This window comes from Olea europaea, unplaced genomic scaffold (genome assembly GCF_002742605.1).
Source record: "Olea europaea var. sylvestris unplaced genomic scaffold, O_europaea_v1 scaffold969, whole genome shotgun sequence".
NCBI lineage: Eukaryota > Viridiplantae > Streptophyta > Magnoliopsida > Lamiales > Oleaceae > Olea > Olea europaea.
In genome coordinates this window covers 71,567-84,589 of record NW_019268191.1, presented here as the reverse complement: position 1 = coordinate 84,589, position 13,023 = coordinate 71,567, and positions in this window count along the sequence as shown.

Sequence of the window (13,023 nt, the reverse complement as noted above, 5' to 3'; positions counted from 1 at the left end):
TCTTTTTATTTTGATATTGCCTTTATATTTATGTTTTTTATACAATTTTTTCTTTTTTCTTTTATAATTATATGTCTGTGGTGTATATAAATCTGAGCAAAAAGAATAATTTAATTTCTTTATTTGTTTTCTAACTACTTCTTTATACAATATTCTTCCTATTTATCAGTTATGAATTTTATTGTGGCACTAATAGTCATTTCTCTTGTTGGGTCAACTCTACATTTTTTCTAATCTTATCATTTCATGATAGTGGTATCTCTCTATATAACCTTTCAAGTATTGTATAATCTAATGCTAATCCTGTTGTGTTTGCTAATCTTTCAAAGTCTAAAAATAATGGTTGTATATATTTCATAATACTAATACTTAATTTTTCTAAGTCTTCTAAGGCTTTATTTTGTTCGTAGGTATTATTTCTACTGGGATCAGAACCTCTAATTAATTCTTTAATAAAACTTGTAAAATTTTTAGGATTATCTCCTCCAGCCATTCTTAATCTAATTTCGTCTGTTTTTAGTCTTTTTGCTATAACATATACATCTACAACTGTCTTTCCTAAATAAGTTTTTAAGTAAATCTACATTTTTTTCTACAGTCATTTGTATAGATACACTATTATATGCCCTAATTAGTAATTATAGATTTTTCCCATTTAGTTATAATACTAAGTATGTCTTGTGGTTTACAATTATTTAATTCTAAAATTAATCCTCTGTCGCTTGCTAATGGTAAACTATATTCTTTTTCTGTTTGTCTTTTTTCTAGACTTTTATATTTTTTTATCAGTCCATTAATACTCTTTTGCAAGGGAAAATGATATTTACCTCCTATGTCAAATTCTGTATTCATGGATTTTTTTTTTCCAATTCTTGATCTGTTTCCATTTTAGCTCTTTTGCTAGTTTCTTCCATTTTGATTTCTATGTCTACTTGATTTTTCATTAACATTTTAGTTTCTATTTCTCTAGCTTTTCTAAGATTTATATAATATTTCATATCTATGTATCCAAATTCTTTTTCATCATCCTTGCTTTCGTTTTCTTCACTATCTCCATATAAAGCATTAATCTCGTCTTCAAAGTCATATCATCTATTTCAAATTATCCACATTCTCCTTCATTTCTTCTTCATTATACTTTATCTGTTTTGCTTGATAATTATAATTTCTAAATCTAATGCTTAAAGTTGCATTACTAAATTTTTCATAATATTATCTCCTGGTACTAATATTGATTTTTCTAAAAAAATTCCTAAATTCTAATCTAATCCTACATTTGTTTTTGAAGAGAATTTCTTTGCTGGGATAACTTTTATATATTTTTGTCCTAATAATGTAATTATTTGATTATTTTCTAATTTATAATTAGTAGTACTATTTTCATTAAAAATTCCTATGAATTCTAGGCAAATAAATAAATTATCCTCATATCTTTTCATTTGATATCCTTTGCTTTTTATTCCAATTTTAATATCTTTATAGAAATTTTTTGTTCTGACTAAATAGTTTGGTGTGAAATATACTATTCTGCCTTTATTATTCATGTATAATTCCATGCTTCCTAATAATTCCTGTTCTATATCCATGAATTTGCTATCATATAAATATATTAATACTTTAACTCCTAAATTTTCTCTATGAAGCCCTTTTATTCCTATTATTATTAATCCTAAATGAGTCTGTTGAAAATTTTTATTAACAATTTATTTATAAGGTTCGTTTTTATTAAATCTAGGGATATAAATTGATTTTCATGTGTACAAGAAACATATCTTTTTCCATAATGCCAATATATTAAACGTTTGCTAAATAAATTTCATTTTTATATATGTCTAAAGTTTTTACAAATTTTAGTTTATTTTGTCTAAACATTTCTATCTATTCTTCTATATCTATTAAAGATTCTTGTTTCGAATTCTGTTTTTCTACGTAATGTTCTTAGTAAAGGATTACCAACCAATATACTACTACTGACTACAATTTGTTTTAATTTATCCATTATGTATAGATCCACTTAATTTTCTTAAATTTACTAAATTCTTTAGTCTTACCTAAATCTAATTTTTCTAATTTATTTATTATATTATCTAAATCTTGTCTAGTATCTATTGACTTTTCTTTTTCTAATGTTTTAACTCTACTTTCCAATTTTTCTAAGTTAGGACTAGTATCTATTTCTCCAATATTGTTAATTTTTTTTTTTAGTATTTCGGTATTTTGATTTTTAATATATTCTAGATCACTTTCTAATATTTTTATATTTTTACTTATATTTTCTAATAAAGTTTCTACCTTTTTATTTTAATTTTTTCTTTCTAAATTTTCTTCTAAATTTACGAGTAAATCTATAATACTATTTAGCTGTTTATCCTCAGAGTGTAAAAGATGCTTAAATTTTTTTTTTATCAAAATTACAAATCAAAGAAGCTGTATCTAAACTATCTTTTCTTTTAAAATTTTCTATAATTTCTAAATTTAAGTAATCTACTATTTTCATAAACTAATTATCTTTTAAAGTAGCAAATAGCTCTGATACCAATTAGGGTGACAGGATTTTGTAGTAATAAAAAGTCTATGTGCCAATTAAATTTGGTTTGAAGAATTGCGCCCCCCTACACACACACACATGCACACACACATATTATGTATGTATGTATGTATATAATTTTTCAATGCTTCTCATTTAGTTTAACCTGCAGACTAAAATTCACAATATAAACATATTTGTTCATGCTCATCATAAAATTCAAAATAATCTATTGAGAAAAATTCTTGGAGAACTTTGTTTGCTTTTGGTTCCCTTTTCATCTTTTTTGTATTTCTTCCACAAAAATTTTGTACTTAGATCACACTATATTTTGTGCTTAGACATTCAAAAATAAATAAATAAATAAATAAATAAAATAACATACCGTAGCAGGAAAAGAGCAAAGATTGCCACCTCAGTTACTTACTCAATCACAAATTCGTTGGATGACTGTAGTTTGCATCAAGGAGTTCAATTTCTTTTCTATTTTTGTAGTTAGGGGTTTGAGTGTCGAGATTGAGGGATTTGGGGATGGCGCTTTGACAATTGATTTGGGATTTCTTGTGTCGGGGATTGAGGGATTTGGGGATGGAGCTTCAACAATTGATTTGGGATTTATTGATTTCACGTTTCTGGTTCGTGGTCTATGGGAAGAGACGCATTTAAGAGTTAAAATTTGGTAAAGTTGTGTTGGTTGTGTGATGTGGCGTTGATTTGGCGAAACATTTAACATTTGGAAGGAGATAACAAGTCAACTCAGATTTCCACCCTCCATGTCAGCATTAATTGAGACGGAATCGACCTGGTGTGTAATGGAGAATAACAGATCAAAGTTCAATGGGTAATAGGAGATTTTGGAAGTTCGGTGGGTAACCCGTGATATGGTGTAAAGTTCGGTAGTTAATGAAACGTTGAACTCCAACAAGTCTTTCCATTTTGGCTAAATTACGATAATAGACTCGGCATATATACCATATGGCACTTTCAACACTCTTAACTTTTATTTCTTGACACTAAACTCTTCAACCTTCAGTTACTTAGGGCATAGATATTCCTTTTAAAGGTCTCCATCCAATCTATCCATTCAATGATACAATATGATTAATTTAACCTCAACTTCTAAAAGGATCATTCTAGCCTTATCTAAAATTTAAATGAAGAATAAAAAAGGAATTAAAAAATAAATGAGAAAAATGTAAGCATATTCGCTTCACTAAGCAAATGAACCGTTCCAATTGGCAAACATGCCTTAATATCATCCTAAAAGGAACTCCGGATAAGCAATGTGTATACAAGTGTATACAAGATGGCAAAATAGTTTTCTTGATACTTTCTGTTCATAACAGGCTATTCATGGGAAAATCTATAATATATTAAATACCACATTACGTGGAATCATTTTTTGGACAATTTTGACCCTATTACAATTCAATTATTTCAATAATACATTACTTTTCATTTTTCAATATGCAATAAATACTATAAAATCCTTGTCATGTATGAGTTTCATGTTATTAATTTTCAATTAATTAACATTCACATTAATCTAGACGCAGTGAATCTTGACTTAATGAATTTTGATCTACATGAATCTATAGTTATTATAGATGAATTTTATTTCTATTAATGTATCTAAGGATTTTAATGGCTGTTTGAATTCATGTATTAGCAATTAATTCTTATATATCAAATGTAGTATATAAAGGTTGTTCATTTTGTAGTATTTCATCATAACAAAAAATTCGAATCATAGAAATTGAATTTTGAGAGTATATTTTTCTTTTAAATTTTTCTTCTCTTAAATTTATATCCAAAATTTTATTTTATTTTAAGTTTGTTTGAGACTCCTCAAATCCTCCCAATAAATTGGTATTAAAATTTTACTTTTACAACACTTATAAAGTATTTTAGAACAACGTCCAATGCATGTCCAACTTTGACTAGTATGTAGAAGTGTTGTCATCAGTAAAGAAGTGGTTGACACAACAATTTGATTTGAAGGACTTTGAGAAATTAACATTATTCTAGGCATTCAAAGATAGGAAGAACAAGCAGATAGTTCTGCTTTAGGCTTTCATACACTCATAAAGCATTGGTAAGGTTTGCCAATGTAGAATTCCTTTCAGGTATAGTTTCGAAAGGTGCCACTTGTTTTCTTTTAAATTGTTGATCGGGAGGTAGTAGTGTCATTAGTAAAAATAACTTTATATTTGCGTAGATTGTGTTGTTGAATGATTTATATAAGTGGTTAAGGAGCATATCACTTGGATTCCACTTATAGAAAGGTATTTGCTCTACTGTGTAGCAAGCTTCAGTTCTCATCCATTAGTTGCAAGAATATCATGCATTCTTCACATTACTACGAGATGGCAAAAAAACCCACCAAACACTGATATCCACGAGACCTCACCTCGAACGGGGAAGGGATTATCTACTTAATTGGATATTCGAAGACCGGTACGGGTGATAATGGCCCTCCCCATTATTATTTTTTTGAAAAATTCAATACGCTAAATAGACAACACCATGAAATTTCATTGGTTCAAATAGAAGATAACAACTAAGATTATCTAATAAATATGACAAATAATAAAAGCTAGGTTACCAAATATAGTTGAATAAATTAACTTTTAAAAATAAATTAATTAATTAAAAAATAATAAATATATTGTTGTCTCACTTTAATGAATGGGAGCAATAAAAAAAATGGCAGTAAATAGGGCAAGGCCCCACCCCGTCCTAAATGGGTAACGGGATAGTAAATTACCCGTTGGACAGGAGAGGTTGCCCCGACCTTGATCCGTCCCCGTTGCCATCCCTATTTCTACCATCTAATCATAGACAGTTGAGGGAAGTGCAATACTCTGAGCAGATCATTTATGCACCAGTATGTTGACTGTTTAGGCCCATCGATGACGATGCTTTTGTCTTCGACTTCGGTGACAAGGTCGCTGCTTTCTCCATTTTTAAGTTTGTCATTATATCTGGACTGAAGATTGCGGATGACGAAGCAGCTCATGACGATACTCAAGGAAGCAATAGGCTGCATGACGCATATTTTTAGGAACTGGGGATGGTGCTTCTATCACAGTTAATTGGTGCAATCAGGAAATGCGACCAAATGTTAGACAGATTGAAGTTGGGATTGATATATATCCTTGAGAGTTTGGTGCAGTGTCATCACAAGAAGATTGCGATTAACCTTTTCGATTTGAAAGTAGTGGACTATGTCGATGCTTTTAACAATTATTCGTAGGGTTGGAGATGTTTTGGGGGCGTTGTATACATCTTCATTAGATCACACTTGAAGCCCAAGGGATCCATATTTAAGTATGATACTTATGGATTTCTTTTGACGGTACAAGCAAATGTTTAATATAATCAACGTTAAAATAATTTTTATACTAAATTTATAGATAATACCTGTATGTATTGTAGATCTGGGAATATGGGACTGTCCTTCTCTTGGGTCCATGTTTACGATGCAATGAGAGACATGCTCCCCTGGGAAGAATATTGGCAAGGATCCTGAGTAGACGGATGTCCATCTGTTAAACAGTTATCAGCGCTCCTCAATGAACCTCGTGTGAGTATTAGACATTTATGATTTATATTGTACATTGTTTCAAAATCACATCACATGATCATTAACTAGTATGTCAGCTTGAAGTCATAACTAAATTGACGTCATCGATGGAGGAGGAGGCTTAAGGTTTTGTACATGAATTAGTTGTTCCGTACACTCAAGATGACAACCATTTTGTATGAGTTGGCTTATTTTAATTAAGTTAATAATTTTTAATATTGTCATCTTTATCGATGGGGATCACCTCCATTGATGAAATCTCCTTCTCCCCAATTCAGATACGTAGTAAGGGCCCCGACTTGTCCCGACACCCATTAAACGGGTAACGGGGTGGGTATGGGTTGTAGGGGTTGCCCTTACCCTAATCCGTCCCCGTCGCCATCCCTATTTCTACCATCTAATCTTAAACAGTTGTATTCTAATAGCAGTCCACAAATAATTCTTTAATGTCAGCCCCCTTATACAATACAAAGAAATTGTTGTACATCTGATGGGTATATGTCCTATGTTCTACATGCTCAAATAAGGATTCAATGGCATTTATCAACCCTTTAAGCTTGTATGATATAAAGACAAAATCATGATTGTTATAAATCCCAAGTCATCTCTTACAAACCTTAAAAATCCATCTACAGCTCTCTCCATTTCGTCTCCACTAACAAAATACGTTATTTAAAATATTCTATTGTTTTGATGAATCTTCAACAACAATTAATGACTAACCAACATACGTTGTCCTTAGAAAACAACCATTTAAATTGATTACCATTTTGCAGTACTAAACTGACCATCATTCAAAGCTCCAAGAAAAATGTACAATTTCTTGAATTCTGAAGAGTAGTCCTCTATCTAGGTAGTGGGACCTACATCACCCAAACAATCCTTCTTAACCTTATCAATAAAGCCACTAACTGAATATATTTGCCACAATGAAGAAATTTATTTGTGGCATGATGTATAGTACATATAGAAAAAATTGTGCAGTTAAAAGTTTGTCGTAAGCGTCATCTTATATTGAGAATTATTGCTAAAAATCAGCATTGTAATTAGGAATGTAATTGCTTAAGAGCCTCTATTTAAGCAGAAGAACTCTCATAATGAATTTCATTGAAAATCATCATTTATATTCATAGTTTACATGGTGCTAGAGCCCTCAATCTAAAGAGGATTTTCTGCTTGAGCTTTTACCCTGAAACTCGAATTTTGGTTTAGGGACTCGTCTTGCCTGGTAGTTGTCAATCGCGAAGTGGTCTCTCTATGACAGTGAAATCTGTTCTTGGTTCTCTGTGTGAGGAAGAAATTTGTTCATGGTCTACCGGTGACTTCTGATATGAAGTTGATGATGAGTTCTCAAAATTTAGGATTTTTTTGCGGACTCTGTTGTATAATAGGCAGATTCAGGCGTCTTTGTCATTGTGATCATGAAGGAATAGTTAGACAATTTCTGGTATCAAAAGTTTATGGGAGGAAATACATGAAAATGGTCGGTTGACCCAATTATATTTCCACAATAGACTTTGGCCATTAAGAAAAAAAGTTAAAAGTTAAAATAGAAATTTTATATATGATTTGTCAAAATTGCCCCCATCTTCAATGAAGATACGAGATGAAAGGAAAAAAGGAAAAAATTCCCACAGTCATTACAATCAGGATCTAATCGATGTTGTCATCCTCACAATCTATCGAACGCCGACCACCAGAAAATTCGGTCATTGTCTTTAACAAGGTGTTTTTTTTTTTGGGTGGGATTAAGAGATTGATTTTTTTATTTTGCATGTGTTGTGAATTTGTGTATTACATTGTTATTTATGATATTTATTCTTCATTATTTAGGTAGATTATTGGGTTTAGAATGATTTTTTGTAGAAAAAACACATTTTGTCATTGAAATACTCGCCATTTTCGACGAGACATTGTCGGCCTACAGCCAGCCTTGTCGACTGTAAAACAATTGATTGCACCGACTGTTTAGTTCGCTGTTTTACAGTTGGTAAGGCCGGCATAGTCGCCCATTTTTTTCCTTTTCCTTATTTGTTTTTTCTTTTTTTAATTTGCTTTGTTTTTATTATAATTTTTCTTGGAAATAGTTTTAAATTTCTTAATTGCTTTATTCATATTATAAATAACTTTTTCCATTTAAAATTCTTTTTATGATAAAACTTAATTTTTTAATTTTAATTAAATAATATTTATATACTTTATTTAATTTTCGTAACTTTCTTTTACTTAATTTGTTTTATTTTTATTATAATTTTTTTGAAATAGTTTTAAAATTTCTCTTTTTTTTTCATCATGTTATAAATAATTTTTTGTTCAATTGAAAATTATTTTTAATTTTTTTTTATGATAAGACTTAGTTTTTTCAATTTTAATTAAATAATATTTATATTCTTTATTTAGTTTTTATAATTTTCTTTTTCCATATTATAAATAAATTTTTTAATTAAATCATTTATTTTTTAATAGTATTGGTGTAAAATGGATCTGCGTATAGTAGTTACTATTCAATTCGCTTAATTTTCTGAGATTGTGATTTATTTTATTAACTCTTTTTCAATGTTTTAATATTTGAATTTTTGTAGGATGGAGTATCATCTAGATGCATAGTTGTCACGAATGACGGGAAAAGCTACTTGGAACATAGCTTTGATAGTTTCGCTACTCTATTGAAGCTGCAAGATGATTAACACGTGAATATGCTATGCCAGTCCTTCCTCTAAAGCCCCTATATTAGTTGAGAGGTGTAGTACTCTGGGTAGATCATTGATCATTACTATGTTGATTGCTTAGGCCAGTCGACGACGATGCCTTCCACTTCGACCTCAGGGAAATGTCGCTACTTTTTCCATATTTGAGTGTGCCCTGATGACTGGATTGAAGATTGGGGACGATGAAGTAGCTCGTGACCGTACTCAAAGAAGTAATAGGCTACATTAGATCATTTTAATTTTCGACTTAACTTTAAGATTGCCTGACAATTAATCACATATGTCGGCCCATATGACAAATTAATAATTTCCTAACAATCTCCCACTTGGGGCCACATATGTTACCTTATAAATGTGTATAATCTTATGAGCTCAATACTTTTGTTGTCATAACCAAAAGGTATCTTTGAACAATCTCGTCCACTAATTATGCTAATATAGGATTGTAAGTTATGAAAGAAAATGATTTTTCCCTTTTATTCATTCATAGGAAAGATACACACATATATACAGATTGAGAAATCTATATTAGGAAACTAGGCCAATTAGGAAATCCTATAATCAAGCTACCAATCCCAATAATTAAGCATCTATTTACATCTGTAACATTCTCCATCAAGTTGAAGCATAGATATTAATCATGCCTAACTTGTTACAAATATAATCAACTCGAATCCCATTTAGAGCAATTGTAAAAATATCTCCTATTTGTTCTCCAGTGAAGATTAAATTTTGATGTACCTTCTCAAGAACAAAATGATAGTCAAACTCAATATGCTTGTTCGTTCATGAAACACAGGATTAGAAGCAATATAAAGAGCAGCTTGATTGTCACACCACAACGTATTGGTATTGAAGCCTTAGGACTAACTTCAGTTAAGAGCTGATATCCACATTATCTCACATACAGATTGTGCCATAGCTCTATATTCTGATTCTGCATTAGATTGGGATACAACATTTTGCTTCTTACTTTTATATGAAAACACGGTAGGTAGTAGTAGATCTTCGATCAATCTTGGAACCTGCCCAATCTATATCTAAGAAGCATTTGATGTAGGTATATCCATGATTTCTATACAGTATCTACGTCCATGAGCTCCCTTTAAATAACACAGAATCTTTGGTAAGTTGCAAATTGAGAAGCATTGGAGCATTGTTTGTCTTATCCTTGAACTTTTCTGTCTTAGTTAATAAGTCAAGTACATATTTTTTCAGAGATAAGAAGAGGCATTTCTTGCTTCTTGTTACCTCAACTCCTAAGAAATACTTCAACACTCCTAAATCTTTCATGTGAAATTAGGCTTGAAGAAAAGACTTTAGGGATGAATTCTGATAGTATCATTGCCAGTAACAACAATATCATCAACATACATAATAAGAAGAGTAATGCCAAATTCGAACTGTTTGTAGAAGACTGAGTGGTTAGTCTTGCTCTTTTTGCGTTCCAAACTTTCCGCTGCTTGACTAAATTTTGCAAACCAAGTACATGGACTTTGTTTCAAACCATATAAGGATTTATAAAGTTGACACACTTTCCCATACTCCCCCTGAGCAACAACCCCAAAAGGTTGCTCCGTATAAACTTCTTCTTAAAGATCAACATGTAAGAAGGTATTTTTGATGTCCAATTGATGTAAAGGCCAATCATGAGTAGCTGCCATAGAAATAATAAGCGAATAGACTTTGACTTAGTGATAGGAGAGAAAGTATCAGAATAATCCACATCATAAGTCTGAGCATAGCCTTTAGCTACAAGATGGGCTTTAAGCCTAGCCACCGATCCATCGAGATTGACTTTGACTGCAAATACCCATTTACACCTAATAGCATTTTTTCTGTAGGTAAATCCACTAAATCCCAAGTACTTTAGCATCCAAAGCATTCATCTCCTCGATCATAGCTTCACGCCAACCAGTATTGGATAAGGCTTCATGAAAAGTTTTTGGAAGAGTCACATAGTCAAGGAAGAACAAGAAGATGAAGATAAGTGATCATAAAACACAAAAGATGAAATAGGATAAGTGCACTGATATTTACTTTTGCATAGAATAATAGGTAGATCAAGATCCCTGGGCACTGGATCTAATGTTGAAGAAGAGGCAGGTCCTAACATGTATCTGGAGGGTCTCGACGTCCGGAATACTCATGGCGAATAGATGGTGGTGGTAGTGGTGTGGGAGTAGTAGTAGAAGCAACATTAGTTGATTGGTAAGTGACATAATAAACCAATAGATCATCATCCTCCCTTTTACTGAAGGAAGAATAAGAAGTGGGAAAGAAAGGAATATGTTCCTGAAAAGTAACATCGGCTAGCACAAGATATTTGTTAAGACTTGGATAGTAGCATCGATATTAGGAAGCTATGCTAATTAGGAAATCCTATAATCAAGCGACCAATCTCTATAATTAAGTGTCTATGTACATCCATAATGATGATCAAAGCAGTTTTCATTACAAATATCATAACTAAACCCATCAATGGTCGTCATGTATATCAATACCATCAAATGACATTATAGATCAAGTGTGGATGTGTAGCATGGAAATTATATAAAAATGTGATATAAGCATGCTTATTTTCAGTTGGTCCTATCTTATGAGATCAAACCAAAATTTTAATAAGAGTGAAATTGAATTGAATACTTTATTTTTGAAATAAATTGAATATCCATGAATAGAATTATGTGTCCAAAATAGACAACATCCAACTACAAACTCCCACTAAAGTGACATATCATAAAAAATACAACACCAATGTGAGTAGTATGCTCATAAGAGACCTTGGATCATAGCCCTTCAATAAGCGGATTCGCAATTATAGTGTTTGTCCTAATTATTCCATAGAAATTTGAAAACTCTAAATTATTTCCTCAACAACTAGGAACTTAATGTTTATAAACTTTGTCATCATCAAGCTCCTGTTGGAATACAAGAATATTGTTATCACAGAATAACTAAGGTGGTCTTTCAAATTCATCCAAAATATGTAACCTAGTTACAAAATTTTGCTGTCATATTCCATGATCAAAACCAGAATATCCAATTGTCTACAATTGGTCTGATTTTCTTGAATGTGATCATGTGATCCTTAGTTCTCTATAAATAGTAAATAACCTAATTGGTTGCTTTTCAAGTATCCATCCTAGAGTTATTTAAATATCGGCCTAACATTCAACCAATGAATGCCATATTTAGAAGTATGTGAATAATAGCATACATTAAACTCCTTAAGCACAAGGATTTTTTTTGTATTTTTCTTTCTTTAATTTTATCATTGGGACATTAATTGAGACTAAAATTATCTCCCTTAGTAATAGGGGTCAACTGGTTTGCGTAACTACATACCAAATCCCTTATAAACTTTATAGATATACCTCTTTTGTAATAATCCAAATATACCACGAAAACGATTCGAGGGTATTTGTACTCCTAACATAAAAGAGGTGTCTCCAAGATCTTTCATATCAAAATTTCATGACAGAGTTCTCTTGATTTCATCCAATAATCCTTTATTATTGCAGGAAAATAGAATGTAATTGACATCTAATACCAGAAAATATTCTAATACCAGAAAATATTCTTACTTCCACTTAACTTGTGATATACATAATCATCAACTGAATTCATCTCAAAATCAAACGAAATAATTATTTGATGAAATTTGTGATACCATTGATGGGCCTATGGATGGATTTCTTTAATTTGTAAACCATCAGGTGCAGCTTAAAATGAAATGCCATAATAGTTCTAAAAGATTCTTTCATAGAAATCGGAGAGAAAGTCTCTTTAAAGTTGATGCCTTCCGTATGAGTAAAGTCATTTGCAACAAGATGAACATTATATCTCTCAACATCAACCTTCCACTCCATCTTGGATTTAAATATCCATTTACAAGCAATGAATTTCGCACCTTTAGGCAATGAGATAAGTTCTCAAACATCATTGTTACTCTTGAACTTTATCTCTTTATTCATGACATCAATCCATTCTTAAGAATTATTCCTTTGCATTGCATGATGAAAATTGATTGATTAGATCTTCTCCCACCAGTAAAATACCATCCTTATTTTATTGAGCAAAGACTATAAAATCATTTGAATTGCCTTTTTCTTTTCCTTAGTGAATTTCCTTAATGACATTTATTCTTGAGGTTGTTAAGTTTGTTTTTCTGAAACAATATTTTGACTGCGTATGAGAAA